Source organism: Coenobita brevimanus, chromosome 70 (assembly GCF_032717465.1).
Source record: "Coenobita brevimanus isolate Jiangsu-jjx chromosome 70, ASM3271746v2, whole genome shotgun sequence".
Lineage (NCBI taxonomy): Eukaryota > Metazoa > Arthropoda > Malacostraca > Decapoda > Coenobitidae > Coenobita > Coenobita brevimanus.
The window spans coordinates 23,822,551-23,841,375 of NC_137023.1; the positions used below are offsets into that span (position 1 = coordinate 23,822,551).

The following is an 18,825-nucleotide window of genomic DNA, read 5'->3' on the forward strand; positions in this document are numbered from 1 at the left end:
ATTATGAGTGCTCAGAAAGTTTCCAACCATCTAGCAGCTGTGTAATTTGAGTATAACTGTTATTGCATTTTTTCCTTGTACTGTATAGCATAAGGTGTTGATTTGTAGGCCTAGTGAGTTTTTTTTTTTGTAATTTATGTAGGATTCATTTTGTCAGCCAGTTTTAAGACTATATTGTATCAGTAATAATTTATCTTGCATTAACTGAGCATTACCCAGTGTATTTTCATTTTATCAGGGCTGACTTAGGTAAATTTACTCTTGCTAATTTCCTGTTAATAGAGGCTATTGCAGTTAACCATATATTTAACCTGTTTTTTGCCATTACATTATCCTTATGAGTCCTGAATGTTTTGTTGTTAGTTTGAGCATTAAACTTTAACTTGTAATTTTACCTAACTCTTTTGTTTTGAACCTGGAACTTTACGGGACAGTAGTGATTTTTAGTATTCTCACTTAAAGTGTACATTATCTTTCTCAGTTCCGTAACATAAATTTGGCGACCTCTTATCAGGATATTCAGGATATTATCATAAGGATATTGCTTGATATTTTGTGACTGTGATTTATTCATGATGTCTACTATTACTACACTTGATGAAGCCAAGGATTTTTTGTCAAATGTGCAAACAGTGTGTGATGTAGAAAACAGAACAAAGAATGAACTTAAGCTTGTTGCTCAACAATTGGGAATTGCAGTTCACTCTCATCATTCTAAAGATCAAATTGTTGGCATGATTAATAAAAGCTTGTTTAATGTAACTCCTCCAAATGAGCAAACGCAGATTGAATTAGCTAAGTTACAGCTAGGCCTGCAGGAGGCTCGTGTGAAGGAAGCTGAATTTCAGGCAAATGCTAAGCAGCCGAAGTCTCAGGCTCGTATTCAGGAGGCTGAATTTCAGGCAAATGCTAAGGAGGCGGAGTCTCAGGCTCGTAATCAGGAGGCACAGATACAGGCACAAATTGAACTTGCCAGGATTCAGGCAGACCATGAGTATCGCATGAAACAAGGTGGAACTGGATCATCTAGTTCTGCACACACACCGCAACTCAGCCAGGAGACAGGGCGTGTGTGCTGGGCATTCCCCAGGCCCTGTCTTCCCCCTTACCTTTACTCAAGACAACCACCAGCAACCGGGCTACAGCAAGGCCCGGTCTCCTCGAATTGAGGAATCATCAACAACAACAACATCTAGCTCTGATGATTTTGTTGTGGCTAAAAATGTTAAACTTGTCCCTCCTTTTAATGAATCTGATTTAACAAAGTATTTTCAGTTGTTTGAGAGGGTAGCTACAGGTTTTAATTGGCCTAAGGAGTATTGGCCAGTACTCCTTCAAACTGTTCTCACCGGTAAAGCTCAAGTAACTTATGCATCTTTGCCTCAGGATCAATCTGATAATTATGATCTAGTTAAGAGCTTGATTCTTAAGGCCTATGAGCTTGTTCCTGAAGCCTATTGAGTAAAATTTAGGACAACTTACAAGCAAGATAAGCAATCCCATGTTGAGTATGCAAAAATCAAAGAAGATTTGTTAGAGCAGTGGTTAAATTCTAAGAATGTGGATTCTGATTTTGGTAAATGTAAGCAGATGATTTTGCTGGAGGACTTCAAGAGGTGTATTTATAAAGATGTAAGCCTACAGTATATCTTGATGAGAAAAGAATAGATAATTTGTCTGACGCTGCAGTTTTAGCTGATGAATATGTTCTCACTCACAAGAGATATTCTAAAGAAAAAGGGAAAGCTGAGAGTAAGTACGTTGCCTCTACTCAGAGTACAGGTAACAGGAAAGAGAATAAGGATGATGTTGCTCAGGAAGTAAATACCAGCTTCACCTCTAGATTTCAGAAAAGTAAATGTACTTATTGTAGTAAGCTTGGTCATACTACGGAGAGATGTTTCAGGAGACAGCGTGATGTGAACAAAAAGGAGTCTTTAAATATTCAGTCAATTGGTCTAGTGTCCACTCTTGAGAGTTCCCAGAATTCTTTAACTGAGTTAACTGAACCTGCTTTGAGGGGTAACTTAAATTCTCATGATGGAGCTCCTCTTTTGAGCAGTAACGTGGGTGACACTCTCAAGAGTTCATGTGCTAATTTCCTGTCTGATGGTTTTGTCAGTCCTCTGGACAGTAATGACAGGAAATCAGTTAAAATATATCGTGATACAGGTGCTTGCCAGTCCCTTATGCTGACCAGTGTTCTAGGCTCTAATGTTAATTCCTCTGATGAAACTGTAATCTTACAAGGTGTAGGGAATAATTACTTCTCTGTCCCTCTGTGCAGAGTGAATTTAGAGTCTGGTTTTGTTAATGGTTCCGTTATGGTTGGGTTGGTTGAGACACTCCCAATGTCAGGTGTAACTTTCTTACTTGGAAATGATATTGATGGAAGTCAAGTGTGTCCAGCTCCTCAGTTGTCTAGTGAGCCAGTGGCTGCGGCCCAGGATTGTGATGTCCCTGATGTGTTCCCTGCATGTGCTGTCACTAGGGCTAAGTCTAAAGTTACTGGTGATTTAGAGGATAATGATGATGATGATGATGTTATCCTAGCTGACACTTTTCTTGCTAATTTGGACCACTCACCAGATGAGGCAGTACCCCGTAGTGTTGATAATTTGTCTCGTCAAGAGTTGATTGAGTTGCAGGTTGCTGACCCTGAGTTGAAAGGTCTAGCTAACTCTGCTTGCAGTGAGGAAGAGTCAGCTGGTGCTTCTACTTGTTATTATATAAAGTCAGGAGTACTTATGAGGAAGTGGAGACCCCCAACAGCATCAACCGACTGTGAATGGGAGGTTGTACATCAAGTTGTCATCCCTCGTGTTAGTAGGCAGGATATCATTAAAGTGGCTCATGATTCCAGTTTGGCAGGACACCTTGGAGTGAGGAAGACTGTGGCACGCATTTTGAAACACTTCTACTGGCCAGGTATCTTCAGGGATGTTTCCTGGTATTGTAAGTCTTGTCACACCTGTCAAGTTGTGGGGAAGTGTAATCAGACCGAAAAGGTTGCACCTCTAGTTCCCATTCCTCCTTTTGAGGCGCCATTCACCCGTGTGTTGGTGGATATTGTGGGCCCTCTTCCTAAGACTTCTTCAGGATTTTCTTATGTGTTGACCCTGATTGATATGGCTACTCGTTATCCTGAAGCCATTCCACTTAGAAATATCTCAGCAAAGAACGTGGTTAAGGAAATGCTGGGGTTCTTCACAAAGTTTGGTCTGCCCAAGGAGGTACAGTCAGACCGAGGAAGTAATATCATGTCAAATGTTTTCAAGCAGTCTCTGAAAGAGCTGGGCATCACCCAGATCAATTCTTCAGCTTACCATCCCCAGACCCAAGGAGCGTTGGAGAGATATCATCAAACACTCAAATCGATGCTCAAGAAATACTGTTTGGAACATCAGAAAGACTGGGATAAAGGTCTTCCATTCGTTGTGTTTGCTGCAAGAGAATCTCCAAATGAATCACTGGGCTTCTCACCTTTTGAACTACTGTTTGGCCATGAAGTAAGAGGACCCCTTAAGTTACTCAAGGAATGCTGGCTGTCAGAGGAAGATGACGTCAACCTGCTGGAGTATGTGATGAAGTTCAAAGAACGGCTGTCCACTGCTTTACAGCTGGCGAGAGAGAATTTAGGAGCTGCTCAGGAGAAAATGAAGACTTGGTATGATAAGAAGTCCAGGTTACGCCACTTTCAGCCAGGAGATCAGGTTTTGATTCTGCTACCGGTTCATGGGCAACCTCTTCAAGCCAAGTTTAGTGGTCCTTATTTCGTGGAGAAGAAACTCAGTGATGTCAACTATGTCATCGCCACACCAGATCGTAGAAAGAACAAGCAACTATGTCGCATCAACATGCTAAAGTTATATCACAGGCAGGACGAAAATAATCCAGTCTGCACTGTAGCTGTTCCACCCGAGTCTGCAAGTGAAGCTCTCCCCTGCAGTATGAGCGTGAGTGATAGTTTGGGGAAGAATCCTGATATCATGAATGATCTCCAGACTAAGCTTTCTCATCTACCTCCCGAGGAAAAGCAGGAGTTTTCGGCATTACTGCAGGAGTACCCGCAAGTGTTCCGTGCCACTCGAGGAAGAACCACTGTGTTGATGCATGATGTCGATGTTGGAGACGCAAAGCCAATTAAACTGCCTCCTTACTGTGTGAACCCAGTGAAAGTTCCTCTCATCGAGAAGGAGCTTGGCTACCTGTTGGACCACAAGATGATTGAGCCATGTCAGAGCGAGTGGAGTTCTCCTGTCACTCTAGTCCCTAAGCCATGTGGGTCACAGTGGCTTTGCATCGACTACAGATGTGTTAATCAGATAACCAAAACAGACACTTACCCTCTCCTGCGCGTGGAAGATTGCATAGACAAGATCGGAAAGGCTAGGTACATAAGTAAGTTTGATTTGTTAAAGGGATACTGGCAAGTACCTATGACTGAATGTGCTAGGGAGATCTCATGTTTTGTAACTCTAGGAAAGAAAATGTTATTGCAGATTGCTTATCTAGACTTTAGACAGATTGTTTTAGAGTAATAAGAAATTTCCTTTGTAAATTTCTTTTTCTTTGTGGGGAGGTGTTACATAGCCTATGATTTCATCATCCTTTGTGTAATTTTAACGCACAGTATGCTGCATGTTTGATCACGAGCGTGTTCTGCCTCAGTCCCCCCCTTCTACCGTTATAGTAGAGTAAGTCGTCCTTTCTATTGTTCAGTGCGGGATTTTCAGCTCTTTGTCCCCATGGCTTCATTTGCGCATCCTTCTTACAAGTTGTATCAAGCTCTGCTGGCCCCTATATAATGAGCTCAGTCTCTGCATCATTGCCACTTAGATCTACTCCTCATTTTGCTCACATCTCTGTTCTCCCCTGTACAGTTATTATTATTGTGAGTGCTCAGAAAGTCTCCAACCATCTAGCAGCTGTGTAATTTGAGTATAACTGTTATTGCATTTTTTCCTTGTACTGTATAGCATAAGGTGTTGATTTGTAGGCCTAGTGAGTTTTTTTTGTAATTTATGTAGGATTCATTTTGTCAGCCAGTTTTAAGACTATATTGTATCAGTAATAATTTATCTTGCATTAACTGAGCATTACCCAGTGTATTTTCATTTTATTAGGGCTGACTTAGGTAAATTTACTCTTGCTAATTTCGTGTTAATAGAGGCTATTGCAGTTAACCATATATTTAACCTGTTTTTTGCCATTACATTATCCTTATGAGTCCTGAATGTTTTGTTGTTAGTTTGAGCATTAAATTTTAACTTGTAATTTTACCTAACTCTTTTGTTTTGAACCTGGAACTTTACGGGACAGTAGTGATTTTTAGTATTCTCACTTAAAGTGTACATTATCTTTCTCTGTTCCGTAACAATATATATATATATATATATATATATATATATATATATATATATATACTAGTATCGTTGCCCTGGCCAAAATGGTGAACACTCTAATTCTATCTGTTCTTGTTCAATCTTTCCTTCTACTCCAGAAACACCATGTAGTATCTCTTATGCTTCTGAAGAGGGATTATAAGAGGTCAAGGAACTTTCTATTTAAGCTTTTGCAGATTGTGCACACTTGTTTACTAATACCGATGGTCTCAAATGACCTCTGACTGGCGACCTCAAATGATCTCGGAGGTCAACCTCACATAAGCCTATGTCGGAACTGTAGGTCATATGAGTCTCTATGCCAAAAATTAGGCTGCTGGGTCCAGTCGATTGAGCATGTATTACCAGTGACCTTAAGTGACCTCCAACTAGTGACCTCAAATGACCTTGGAGGCCAACCTCACATAGTCTATGTCCGAGATGGAGGTCATATGAGCCTCCATGCCAATAATTGGGCTGCTGGGTCCAGTAGTTCGACCATATATTACCAGTGACGTCAAATTCTCGTAGTCGTAGCCAAGGCATTTCCAAAACTGTTAGCTTGTAGGGCTGTAAGAGGAAAGAATTCTTAAGTTGGTTTTGTCGTGGATGGCAGGAGAAAGATAAAGACGAGTCTGGGGTTTGACTGCAGTTTCGTTCTCAAGAGGGCAACAGCAGTACTAAGAGGAGAGCGGTTTATGCTAGCTAACGCTATGTCCTCGTCTCCTGCATTTTCTACCATGCCTCTTCTCTCTCCTATAGCGTCCTAACCCCTTCTGCCCTGTCTGTCCAATTTCCTCTGTATATGACTGGTTGGGTCATGTGTGTGGCCAGGTGTGGTGATTTCCATCAGGTGTGTGGTGTGAGTTTTCCATGACATCATAATGTGCTGTGTGCGATATTCCCTAGCTAGAATCTGCACTGCTGTTTCCTCCAGCTCTCTCGAATTCAGGCACGACTTTCCTTAAACCTCTATATTACATATCATCGGCACATACGTCGCTAGCTATTATGTAACGTATTATGATATTTTAGTGTCCAAACATCGCTCGGTCACGTCAAGCTGCTGTACTTACAACGGCAAATAGTATCAAATTACATATTGTGTCATAACATATTAATACATGGTATTCATCACAATATAATATAGACACAATAACAGACAATCACTATATTGTCTTTTGTTTTGTTAATGCAGATACAACTGTAGAATTGTCGTTATGATTCGTAGGATTGCTGTCACCATAAATCTAGTATTCATAGCTGAGGCGTTCCTTAAAATATTAGACTGTTGGGTTGTAGAGGAGAGAATTCTTAAGTTGGTCTTGCAGAGCATGGCAGGAGAAAGATAAAAATGAGTCTGGGTTTTGATTGTAGTTTTATTCTCAAGAGGAGGTTATCTTGACAAGAGCAGTACTAACTTGAGAGCAGTTTATTCTACCTAACGCCGTGCCCTCTACTCCTGCGTCTTCCACCGTGCCTCTTTTCTCTCCTCTCGCCTCCAAACCCCTTCTGCCCTGTCTCTCTAGTTTCCTTTATATATGATTGGTTGAGCCATGTGTGTAGGCACGAGTGGTCATTTCCATCAGGTGTGTGGTGTGAGTATTTCATTACGTCATAATGTGCCGTGTGCGGAATTCCCAAGCTAGAATCTGCACTTCTGTTTCCTCCAGCTATCTCGAATTAAGGCACGACTTTCCTCAAACTTCTATTTTACATATTATCAGCATATTTGATATTCATGGGGTGGGTGTGTTTCACTATAAAATGGCAAAGTTAGTACTAATCCAGCAAGGTCTTTGTCACAAATGCAGTGGTATAGTCGAGGTGCACGACTCTGAGGTTGTCATTATCGTACTCCTGCAACCTACCATTCAAAAGTGAGTCCGATTTCGTCGCATATTATAAATGAATCATATTATTATGCACGAATATTATACACGAATATTATTATACACAAACATATTATACACGAATCACATGCGTCTCATATTATGCACGAAATCAAACGCACTTTTGAATGATAGGTTGCCAGAGCACGATAATAACAACTTCAGACTCGCGCACCGCGACTATAGTGTCATGTTTTTTGTCACACAAGCAGAGGTATGGTAGTGTCATGTATTTAGTCCAGAAATGTAATCTTACCAACCACTGTTTCATTTATTTTCCCTGAATACGACCTAAATAATGTGTCACTGGTGTTACTGGCACCACACCCATCTCCACCTACACCCCTACGGGGTAACCCCCCACACGCAAATGTTCCCTCATAGACTTGTTCCTGCACGAGCCAGTGTTCCCCCAGGCACCTGATATATTATTCCCAGTGGACCTGTTTTACCTTTGGACTTATTTTTCTCCACGGATCTATTTTTGCTGAATGGTTTCATATTCCTCCATGGATTTCTTTTTTTTTACAAGAATCTCTTTTCCCTGGTGCGTCTGTCCCATTGACCTATTTTCCCTCCATGGGCCTGTTGTCCCCAGGATCTGTTTGTGTTCTAATCCACTTTCCATCTATGGACTAATTTCTCGCCTGGAGTTATTATCTCCGTAGATCTCCATTATCTTGTTTTCCTGCATGCACCTATTTTTCCTATCGATATTGTTGTTCTTGTTAAGTAATTCCAGTCCGTCTGGCCGAGTAGACCCATGTACCACAGGCAAGTAATTGACTCGACAGGGCTGTCTCATACAATGAGCCGATGTTCCCTTGCGGCAGACAACCCCTAGCCACAGCGAAGTGCAGGGAAGGGAAGAGTGCCGCATTTGCGTCTCTCCATCCTGTTAACAGGGGCACCATAGTAGGCTCCACATCACTGCGTTATTTGTTTATAATTATGGCTGCCACCCAACATTGTAAATGGTGTCCTTGATTACAGGACACCATTAAGCTTGTTACTTATTGTAGAGCTGCTAGAAGTGTAAAGAAGAGTAAGGAAAAATGATAGGAAGGATGGAAGAAATAGGAAGAGAGGAGTGCAGACATAGACAAATTATTAAGGTGAAGGAAGAAGTAAACAGCACTACATCCCTATGGCTGTAATCCACCAATGGATGTAATACTCCCAGTGACCTGGTTTCCTCATAAAGCTATTTCCCATGAACCTATTTTCTCCACATGAAGAAATCCCTATTCCTCACAGGGATCTATTTCCTCCCTTTGATGTATTTTCCTACATAAACCTATATTATCCCATTGGACGACTTATGTTCTCATTTGGGCGCATTTCCCCCATGGACCTATTTACCCCATGGACGTATTTCATTAATGGACCTATTTACCCCATGGACATATTTCACTAATGGACCTATTTACCCCATGGACGTATTTCACTAATGGACCTATTTACCCCATGGACATATTTCACTAATGGACCTATTTACCTCATGGACGTATTTCACTAATGGACCTATTTACCCCATGGACATATTTCACTAATGGACCTATTTACCCCATGGACATATTTCACTAATGGACCTATTTTCCCTATGGACGTTTATCACTTATGGACCCATTTACCCCAAGGACGTATTTCACTAATGGACCTATTTACCCCAAGGTCGTATTTAACTAATGGACATATTTACCCCATGGACATATTTCACTAATGGACCTATTTTCCCTATGGACGTTTTTCACTTATGGACCCATTTACCCCAAGGACGTATTTAACTATTGGACATATTTACCCCATGGACATATTTCACTAATGGACCTATTGCCACCCATTCATCCACTCACACACCCATAGCCCAAATCACCCACCTAGTGTAGTTTGTCTCAGTAGTAGTACGGTGACTCAGTAAGCCCCTTTCCCCCATGAACAGAGGAACATCATATATTATACTCGTAGATTTAACCACTGATGTGGGCAATACGTACTTTAGGTGATTATAAAAATCACTGTTACCCAGTACTGAAATGCTGCAGTAACAGGCATGCACGCGCCACAGTACATGATTCACATGGATAAGCCACCTTTCATCAGATTAGAAATTAGTCTGTGAAGCAAGAATGCATGTACGCACTTCCTGCCTAAACGAAACCTCGACTGATTTTTTGCGAACTCTGAGATATGCAGGACTATTAACGGGTGTCGACCGTGTTATAGATTCTATCGCCTGTGGCTTATGTGTAACAGGGAGTTGTGGAAGTACTTTTCGGTCTCTTGTACAACCTGACGAAGAAGTAAAACAAATTATGGTACAAATATACAAGAAATATATAACAACACGTTCGGCAGCATAAGAGTTCACAAAGGAAAATGTACACAATAATAACAAGATTACAATATGTCAGTGTTTGCAAGAAACAGAAACCTAAATACATTCGTGCCTGCAACACTAGAGTTACTGAGGCAAACAATCCAATCTTCCTCTTGAATACGACCCGCATTAACCAAGTTACATCCAACTTTCGAATTATGCTGCTGGATAAATTGGTAAATCGAAGAAATAAACTTTATCTAATCATAAGACTGGCCAGAGAACAAAATTTCAGACCTTCCACTTCCGAGCTTGACATGCTAACCCACATACCGTACCAAAGGCCCCCCACGCTCCCAAGTAATTTTCATGGCAGTTACAGCATGCTTCTCTAGTTCACAGGTTAAGAATGGTATGTAAGGATCAGTTGGATATGAACATTCTCCTATAACGATTTCCCTTGCTTATTTGGAATAGATTTTCCTGGTGGTACGTGGTATATTTCTTGAGAACTTGTCACTAGTGCAGGATATTGAAGAATAAAAACTAATGCAATTAAATATAGCCCACTGGTAAGCTTAAATCTAATTCTTAATCTCTTGAGGTCGGGGACGTATTTTTAGTTTATTACTGAGTGTAAAGATGGCGTTTTGTTGTGAAGAATTGATGGAAGCTGTATGTGACCTGTTCGTAAATTCCCTCCAGTAAGTTGAATAGAATCGTCTTCTGGTAGTAAAAATAAAGAAATACGACATCTAATTGAAGAAGTTAATACTATACTTCTGATTCTTTCCTATCTTGAAAATGTGTCTTGGCTTACTGTGAAATCTAATTATCCACTGTTAGGGAGAGATGCCTACTGATTAATATATCCAACAAACGTAAAAAGCAACATTGATATGTGTGTGGTACGCACTGAGGTTATTTAGTGATTGTGATTGGGTCTGGGTGTGTGAATCAAGGTGTAGGTGTCAACTGCAGCTGTATTCACTGGGGTTGCTGTCTATTTTCGGGGGATAATAAGGGCCAGGGCAGCCTGCCTGTCTCCTATCGTCAGTTCTGCTTCAGGAAGTGGAAGATTGTCCCTACAACAGACTCCAGGTATGATACAAAATATGAGGGCTGGTACTGACTGATGCAGGACTTGCAAGGCTTAAGTGTCTCGGATGTGCGTTCAAAATGAGATATATTTAGAGGCCGACAGGTGACAATAACACTTGAACAAGTACTAGCTTCCCATTTCTGTATCAACAACTAAATCATATCATCCACTGTTCTTTTCTCGTCATTCTTCTTCACCAGTTTTCTGGAAAATATCACCATTTGTATCGTGTATCATTTCTTATATTTACAAAACGATGACAGGAATGTACATGCCAACTTCTACAATAAATAATAATTTTTCAATAATTGCAGGATTTGTACCTTTTCTGTTTATTCCTTTAAAGCCCAAACAACCTTTTTATTTCTAACATCCTTAAATTGTGAATAGTCACAATAGTTATGCAATTTATTCTGGCAGCTTTCGTGGAGAAATTATAGATAGACTAAAATATTTCGATGTAAGACCAAAGTCCATACAAGTAATATAACATGAGAAATTCAGTATATGCCTAAGAAATTATATTTACAAACCGTGTTTCTGTCTGTTCTTGGCAGGTATCAGACAACCCAAAACCAAGACTTCCTGAACGCCGCCTGAGGGATTACGAGAGCTATTATGATGTTTCAATATCCGGTCCCAGTTGCCAGCAGGAGACTCAAGGCATCGCAAAAATTAGGTCTGCAGAGTCAAAATGTCCACTATCAAAGGTTTCTCCTATGGTTAAAAAGGTTTCTTTGCAATAGGATGATTTTTTTTTCCTTTTTTTATCACATTACTGAAGGAGTGAATTGTGTCGACCAGATATGTTTTCCGAAATATGTTCCTTCGAACTGATGTAAACAAATGAATAAATAAATAACTGGCTCTATCAAATATTGCATACGACTTATATTTCTCTGAGAAGATGTGGTAAAAGGTAATGATGTGTTATGCTCTACTTCTTGCTACAGATGGCTGTGATTTGCTGTAATATTATTTATATATAAAGCAGCTATTCAATATCATAGCATATATATATATATATATGATCATCAGCCATAACTAGTCCAATGCTGAACAAAGGCCTCCTGCAGCCTTTTCCACTAATTCCTTGACTGAGTCAATCTTTGTCATGTTTTCCCTGCAAATTTCTCTCTCTCATCTCTTCATCTCCATTTAGCCTTTATCTGCTACACTTACAGTCTCTTGGTTTTCAGTCAGCCACCCTCTCGCTCCATAGCCTATATCCAAACTGGAGGTCATGTGAGGCTCCATGCCAAAAATTGGGCTGCAGAGGTACCCGGCGTTGCCCTGGCCAAAAATGCAAACACTCCACTAGCGACCTCAAATGACCCAGATCTGAATTTAAATTCCCCTAAAACCATCCTTGGGTCACACTGATTCAGAATAGATATGGGTCTGTGGGTCTCTGGCCCTTGGTTTTGGCTTGATTGAAGAACAGACAAACAAACAAACAATGCAGCTGTTTTATATGCATAGATAAATTTATAACCACTAGCGTCAGTTCCTCGTTTATTTTCGGAACTGCCCCTGGATGCTTCCGAGACACCTTGAGGAGAAGCTGTTTCTGGTCCCCTTTCGTTGTGATTGTCGAATTGAAATGCTTGATTAGGGCAATGCCCCACTCATCAGCATTATTAACCCCAGGCGTCCTATTGACGTATGGGTACGTCACAACATTTTGTCACAGCTAGACTCATTGATGTATTACTATGTCGCTCAATTGCAAGGTTCATAATTTGCACAATTTTCAATGTTCACACATGATTTTTGGTATGTATACACGGGTCACCTTCCTCTACAAGATGCCAGGCAGGGACAATACCTTACCCCACATGACCTCCCCCCCTCTGCACGCCATTGTCTCAGCAATTCACCTGTTACCAGTGACCTGGCCAATAAAGTCATTCAGGGATAGAGTGATTCCCCAATCGATGACAATGTGGAGGACAAAGTTTACGTTAGATTAGAGGAAGAAACAATCAGAAATGATGGTCAGGTAATGTCGCCAAAAAAGGTCAGGTATGTTGATGTGTTAGTGAGTGAAACAATGCCTATATTGGCTATATTACTGTTTGAAAAGCAATATCCTCTCATACTACATATAAATTCGTACCAAATCAATAAATAAATACTGTTTATGAGTGGTGTGGAATAGTTACCCTCCCATAGAACTTTTCTTTGGAGCCAGCCTGATAGAAAACCCAGTAATGTAAGGAGTACTTCTACCTGTATTGAGTATTTTAAACCTCAGGTGAGCGATTTCTTTATGAATTTTCGATGTTTCTCACCAAAAGCAGAGGTTTGAGCCAAAAAAAAAAAAAATCCAAAATTGGTCGGGATTGGGGGGAGTCACTGGTGGAAAATCAGTCAGGACAGGGTGGGTTATCCACCTTCAGGAGCTTCATATGTTTCTTTGCCAACTGATAGTGTCCATTTGCCTCCCACTCTTCCTGATCTTTATTCAAGAACGTTGGCCCCAAGCCAGAATCTAACAGCAAGTTGATCAAGTTGACCTATTTTCCAGAAACAAAGTCCACCTTTAGCTTGATGAACCTCTTGAACTCGAGCCTTTCAAGTTCCTCCAGGAATTCTTCCATATCAGGTTCTTCACCATGTCATGCTTCACTGAAACCTCCAGGCACTTGTCAAAAAAAGCAAGGCCCACAAGCTCATCTGTTATATACTACAGGTGGCACCTTGCTGATTTTTCAGCTACCTCAGCAACAACCAGATCTGGGTAGCTCTCCTAAATGGAGAGAACAACGGAGATCATTTTGAGGTGCTCAGTGAGGCATCATTGACTCATTCCATTTTTCAGCGTACACAAGCGAGATGAAGAGTGCAATCTGATGCATGCCTCTTGCTTCTTGTATGTCATAGATGGAAACTGGCGACCGAACATCACAACTTTCGACGCATAAATCTCTCTTGCCAACCACCAAACCTGATACATGGCACCTGGTGGGCGGAATGTTGGCCGGTCAAGTTGACCTCACAGAAAGATGTACTCCAGGTGTAGCAGTTAATTGTAGTCTTCAAGAGGATGACTGCTGCTGTCAAGAGTTGACTTCAGATACATCAGCATTGACTTCTTCCGTTCTTCAAATGTGATGTCGATGGCAAAGAGTTCTACAAAACTTTCAGTGGTATTAACAGGCTCATACCAGAACTAACTGATAAGGGGCCAATGTGCCTGGAACTGCTTGAATAATCCTATATCTGGTCTAGAGGAATATCCGTGGCACACCTCGAAGACACCCTTCAGGATGACTTCGTGACCTTGATGTAGACAAGCCAGTCATACAGTTCATCATCCGAGATTTCGCTCAGTCCCTTAGAAGAATGACATTTTCCGGATATTTTTAAAAGTTTCAGTTCTGAGCAAACCATGAATAAACTGCGATTTCTGTGAAACTCTGCCAAAAGTATTCTCTCGAAGTGAAACTAGGGCGAGGAGTAGTTTTTCACATTTTCAACAGTTACTATGTATAAGATATATATATATATATATATATATATATATATATATATATATTAGGATAAAGCAATGACGAGAGAGAGAGAGAGAGAGAGAGACCAAAACTAATAGTAACAAATATCCTCCTTATTGGAAATGTGCCACATAGTCCTTTACACCTCACCAAGGCCTTTGAAATATTGGCTTCCTTCACGTACAGAAAAAAATCCTTCAGCACATATTACCATTTTTATTTTCACCAGAGCTGTGAGTGAGAGGGTATATGGAGGTAACTCAGGCTCAGTTTCTTTGTTACTGCTGTTCTTCTTCTTTTCTTAGAGAATTTTGATACTAAAAACGCTCAGGCTGGCCAGTTTGGAACAACCCAATTTACTGGGTGAATTATGCCCACCCAGTTGCATCACCCACCACCAACCCTGCCCGTCCTGTCCACTACTTTCCACTCACCACACCTTTCATTTATCTCCCCATCTCTAAACTTCTGAGAGGACTGTTATCGTAATCAACACTGTGCCTCATTTACTGTTAGTTTTCACTGGGCATATTCATCTTGCCTAACCACACCACCCATTACTAATAGTCCATCATTATCTACCCAATTTTTTTCCATTCCTTATCTAAATTCATGAATCACTACACGCAAACTGGTCGATATACTTTTTTCATATTCACAGAACGTCTTACCCTGCCCCTCCCCATCCAACCACAATCCCTGCCCATCCCACTCACACATTTCCTCGCTGCCCATCTGTTATACACGCTGAACTCTATTTTCCTTTAAATAAGTGCTTTCATCGACTTCGTTACATGTCGTGTCATGAAACAGCCAGGAAGTGAAACCCGGGGGTAAAGAAATAGGAGTCATGATAAAAGAAATGGGTGAGATGGTACAGAAATTTAGCAGGTGATGGTGCTGGGGCAGGAAAGTATATCCTGTGAGTGTAGTAAATGTTTTACTTCAGTATATGCTCTAAGAATTATTCTTATGGAGTTCAAGAAATAAGTTTCGGAGACAAAGGGATGGTTAAGATGAGCTGAAATTGTGGTTGGAATGGGGGAGGGGGAAGTTGAGATGATACCCATTAAAAATGAATGCTTTAGACTGGTTGGTTTGAATGCCATGAAGTTGATTACAAAGTTCTTTCAAACAAAGTAATTTGAACAGACTGAACTGGACAATATATTACGAAGAGAGAAAATCGGACTTAAATATCGTCAACAATCCTGAGTTGACATGATTAGCCTGATGAATGAAAACCAAACGAACTACTTAAATGATCTCGATAGGCTTAAATGAATCTGAATGACCCTATATAACATCCTAAGTAACGTGAATAGCTCAAAAAGACATGGACTGATCTCCCGTGACCTCAATGGCCCTGAGCAGACCTGAACTGACCTGGCTGAGCCGGCATTGATGTGACCATCCTAAATGGACCTAAATGACGTAGATGAGGCTAACAACATCAGAATGGTTCCAGAATTAACTTACTGTAATTACTTACGCCAAAGAGATTATGTCCCTTGTCCGTTTGTTGGTTGGTTGATTGGTTTGTGAGCAAGATTACACAAAAACTACAGGACGTATTTCCACGAAACTTGGTAGAATAATAGGCCTTGGCGCAGAATAGACTCCATTATATTTTGTTGTGGATCCGGATAAGGTGCGGATCCAGGATTTTTTTTTTTTTTTTAACTTTAACATTGCGAGATAGGGCGTTTTTCGACATTTCGGTAAATTTTTCAATGAATATCGCATGGATGTTGATGGCGGAGGTATGCGCTCTACTGAGTACCATTCTAGTTTGTTATGAATTGTCATGAAGTGACCAGAGCTAACATGACAGGGCCTACTTGAGTGTGAATGACCTTGACTGGCTTAACTTATCTGACTGCTCCTACCTGGTCTTGAATTGATCTAAGTGGACCTAAAGTGATCTGAATGGGTCTAATTTACATAAAGTGACTAAATTTGGCCTGAACTGTCCTTAATAGCCCTGACGAAGCCGGAACTGACATTACTGAGCCTGATAGGAGGTGAACCATGTGACCGCAGGCAAATAATCTAAAAGAGTCTAACTGGACCAGACTGAACCTGACTGTGCTTGAGAGGACCTTAACGGATGTGAACTGACCTGAGTAAGCCTGACTGAATGTGAAGGACTTTGATGACCTATCTAGGCTTGAAGTGATCTGCCTGGATACTGATGGACCTAACGAGACGGAAGCAAATCCGAGCATGGATGGATGTGAACGATTGCAATGGACGTATATGTTTTGAATGGGTAAAATACAGCAATTTCCATCACTGTTCATCTGACAGTTATGCCAGCTAACGGCTGTGTGAACTGATGGTCATGCCAATTGACAGGCATGTTGCCGCAACGCTGATGCACAACTGGCAAACGCTACTGTGTCCTTTTATGTCCTTTCACATGTGTCTTTTCATATGTATACATATATTCGCACCCTTTTGCTTCTATCAATAGCATATTCTGTACAGACTAACACACATAAAATATCGTCACAACATTTTCGCGTTTACATGCCTCAATCTTGAGGTAAATACCCTTTACCCAATGGGATTTCAGTCTCCCCTCGAGGACGTCTGGTGCTGCAGCGAATTTCAAAAGGACTGGTGCAGATAAATATACAGAACAAATGATGATGCCATCAGAGCATACTGTCAACATTCCGGTTATCTAAGAACTTTCTTACCTTGAATGTAATGTATGCTACCCACACATATTCCCTGACATTCTCATTTCCACTAACCTCTTCGCAAATATACAGTACTCACTACCAAGATCTCGCATCGGACTTAATGTGGACACTAACAGACCTGCATGCAGTTGTATCACAGCCCCCGTACTCCTATCAGTACTTCATAGGAAAAGTTTCATTGCACCGACCACCTCAGTTCTTCTAACCATTCCATACTTCATCATTACTTTCCTCACATGTGTAGAACTATTTTCTGTTACAGTTACTGAATTAAGGCACCACAGCTCTTACCAGTTCAAATCTCAGTATAATATCAACACAACATACTAAGCTTTCGAGTTACCTTCTCTCTCATCAGTCATCATATTACTCTTATATAAATTACTTTTCACAAAACACCATTTTTGCAGACATTCACAAAACTCTGAACCAGGCTGCAAAGATTGTGTGTTGTGCACTCGCACACACACGCACACACACACACACACACACACACACACACACACACACACACACACACACACACACACACAGGTGTGTATATATACATGGAGCTCTGTGGTACAGTGGTAAAGTGTGCGTTTTCGTACACGGCTGAGCCAGGGTTCGTGCCTCACCAGGATAATAAACTCTGGGAGTGTTCACCCAGCTACGTACTGCTTTGGCAGACACAGGGGATGCTGTGGTTAAACCAGTGTCGCTTACTGTAAAGTATGCTTGCACCCAGTCGGCTTGCGCGGGCCGATTACACTTGGTTCACAGACTACACACACATCCAAAGCCACTCCAACACTACAATTATATTTACAAGCACTTCTCACCATACATACAATCTCTACCAGACAGCCTAAGCCACTTGGTAGAAATACGTTGGCTGTATCGTCCCGACTTCGGTCAGGATAGGCCGGTCCTGCAGTGGATACTCAAAAGGCTGATGATGATGATATATATATATATATATATATATATATATATATATATATATATATATATATATATATATATATATACTTGTTCGACTCTGGGCATAGGCTTCACAGCCTGCTCCCAAGGCCCAGTAGTCCTCCTACATTCCATACACCTCTACATGTCACCACTTCGGCGCTAACACCTACCGTCCATATTGAGTACATGCTAGAGCTGTCTCATACAGGACTGGTGTATTGGTATTAGGAGGGGTACTTTTACCACATATCAGCAGGTCTTCTGGTAGATCAGTAAAGTCTGATTGTATTAAATTCAAATCCTTAAACTGTTCCCTGCCCCAGCGAGTATTTGAACCTGGGTCCGTTAGGACTTCAGTCCACCTCTCTACCGACTGAGTCACCGCCTCCCCGCCTATAATGTAGAGTAATGACATTTCCTGTCACCAAAAGAACAAACTGAATCTATCACGTAGACGACAGGGACGTATGTAATGGGAGAGACAAAATTTAATGGTGTTATTACCCGTCCACCCAATCCCCCCACCCCCAACCATGAGAGCAAGGAGGCCGCTTAATATACCAAGGAGCCTTTGTGACAAACGAGGGGCCAGGAGGTCATTACTTGAGAAGCACTGCATGATGCAAATGGAGTCCACTTATTTCACTTCAGTGACATGACAAATGGAAGGCCTTAATTTTCACCTAGTGTTCTTGGTATTCAACAAAGATCCTTACATCACTAATGAGGCGCTTTGTAACAAATGGCGAAACCTTACTTCACCAGGGATACACTATGGTTTTAATGTGGGGTTCCCACTTCAGCTCGGATATATCACGTAACAAATTGAAGACCCTTCAGTGAGGGAACATAGTGTAAAAGGAGGTCCCTTATTTTACCAAACTGTCGTGCATTTATGAGCCCGAATACGCAGTATTCTAACAATGTCTTTACAAGGACATGCTTATTTAGAGGATGAGATATTATTTAGTTTC

The 18,825-nt window shown here is 41.0% G+C and overlaps 1 pseudogene; it reads left to right on the forward strand.

The window, feature by feature from the left end:
• Window positions 1-18,825, forward strand: part of LOC145406403 (hemicentin-2-like) — a 664,782-nt pseudogene that overhangs the window by 179,472 nt on the left and 466,485 nt on the right.